Source organism: Montipora capricornis, chromosome 5 (assembly GCF_036669925.1).
Source record: "Montipora capricornis isolate CH-2021 chromosome 5, ASM3666992v2, whole genome shotgun sequence".
NCBI classification, from domain to species: domain Eukaryota; kingdom Metazoa; phylum Cnidaria; class Anthozoa; order Scleractinia; family Acroporidae; genus Montipora; species Montipora capricornis.
In genome coordinates, this window is record NC_090887.1 from 13,727,928 (window position 1) to 13,730,427 (window position 2,500).

Here is a 2,500-nt window from a genome sequence, read left to right on the forward strand (position 1 = left end):
GTGGATAGCCCACGCTCAGAGAACACAATCCTGCCATATGATTGGTTGCTGCCTAATCCCCTTGGGATATGTACAGCTTGCGAGTCGATCTAAAAATAACTTGGGACACATAACCTATGAAAAAGGGTATGTATTGGGGATGCTCTCTCTTTCCCTTTTATTTTCTCTTGGCTCCATTTACTTACGATTCTGCATGTTTTTATCAACCAATCAGAGGCCTGCAGGTGTTCGTGCACAGGCCATGGATCTTGAAGGGAATTTAGTGGAAGACTTTGTGTTCGACGGAGGTGCAGGGGACATTGGAAGCCGAGTGCTGCATGTCAGAAATGCTCCATCTCCCCCGGGGCAACCTCATCTTTGGCCATTGCTAAAATGGTTGCCGAGAAAGGTCCAGGCGCGGTTTAATCTTTAGCATCATGAAGAAAGCACATTTTTGTTGGTGCATCTTCGAATTTTCGCGGTTGTGCTACATTAATCAGCAAATTGAGAATAATGCGATGGGATGATTTATCTTCATACTCGTGCCAGCAATCCAGTTCAACCATAGAAACATGAATAACGTCTAATGACGTTGTAATAAAGGATAGGAATTTTAAATCTATAAGCTGAATGGCGTGCAGAGCCGATGTTTTTTTTCGTAGCAAAGGCTTGTGTAAAGACAAAATGTTTCAAACGCAAGTCCGCCATTTTGAACGCAGGGCGGGATTGGCGCGAGATAGTTCCCCTCCCCAACTACAAGTGTAAATTGATCAACACGATCTCTCCCTCAAATGAAGGGTTATCCTTCATTGTCAGTTTGCTCCAAAAATGAAGTATAATCCTCCATGTAGATTACTCTGTCCCAGGACTTGAGGTAGCGGGAAAAAAAAAAAAAAAAAAAAAAGAAAAGCAGGAACTGGACAGGATTTGAACCCGGATCACCCACTTTGAATGAATTGCTTTTATCCACTTAACCACTAAAGATCAACTGACTAAAATATGTGCCGATTATTTACCAAAACTATATAGTATCACTGCTGATATATGCTTAAGTGTAAAGCTTGATTTTAAAATGGTTAGCCTTCTCTTTAAGTTTGGTAACCGACATTTTTCACTGTGTACGCTTGCTTCTTAGCGGGTGTTCATACACGTTTAGAGCGGCACTTTTGGAAGAAAAAATTATTGACATTCATAAAAAATGACAACCTTGTAGTTAGTGATATGGTAGTCTAGTGGTTAAGTGAATGGGTTATTAATCACACGTTCCCAGGTTCGAGTTCTGCGAGTCCAGACATTGGGTTTGGCTTTTAAAGAAATATGGTAATTTCCCATGATCCCTATCAAGCTCTCATTGTCCAAAATGAACGATAATAGACCAATTTCGACATATTAAATTCAGTCCGAAACAAAAGGCATCATCTCGAGGCTCTGGGGAATAAATATAAGGATTTGTATGAGTTTATTCCCCAGAGCCTCGAGAGATGGTGCCCTTTGTTTCGGACTGAATTTTAATATATCGAAATTGGTCTATTTCACTTGGAAGAAATTGACAATCAAGAATAATCCTTCAACTGAGGGAGAGACTTGGTTGAATTGATCGTCCTCTTCCCTAGAACATGTTTTCACTCTCCCCAGCTCTCTAACACTTTTTACTATCCAACATGGTGGCGTTATCCTTGGAACCCCATCAAAATACGCCAGCACGGCAGGCTATAAGCAAAAAAGGGTAGTAAGGTCGATTTAATACTCTTTGGCCTCCATGCCTGGTTGTTCTTTAGTGTGGAAGAGCTTTTATCGCTGATACATTATGACGAATTTAACCCTTTTACTGCCGAGGGCTTCCCCATTGACGAATAAAATCGTCTCAGTGGCGTTAGAGTAAAATCTACAAGTGTCAATTTGCATTTTTGGCGGTGAAAGGGTTAACAAAACTATTTTCTCCAAATTTCAGTTTTTAGTAAGTCAGGCCCGTTTCAAACATCGAACTTTACATGTGCCGAATCTAATACAAATGAGCGAAAACAATAGATTTTTCTCATTAGAAAAAAAAAAACAATAGATTTTTCTCATTTGCATTAGATTCGGCGCATGTAAAGTTCGCCGTTTGAAACGGGTTAGGGCCTTAGTGTAACTTGTTGTTAACTGATTACAGTGTAATGTGAAGTGCTAGGAACCATGTGAGCGTTACTAATGGAAATGGGCCCACCAAAGGACAGAAAAAAAAAACTCTGCCCAGGGTGGGAATTGAACCCACGACCCTCGGGTTAGATCAACGCTGCTCAACCGCCTGAGCTACAAGGTCAGACGGAAGCAGGGTGGGTAATAGACGAACGATACAAGTGATCTTCGCACTTATCTGTACAGTTTGCTCAGGTTTTCCAGATAAGTGCGAAGATCACTTATGTCTTTCGTCTATTGTACCCTTGACAAGCTACATACATACATACATACTTACTTAATTGACCTCTCCCCATACCTCCAGTTGGCTATTTACAAGTGCAGCTGGGAAGTTGAACCAGGA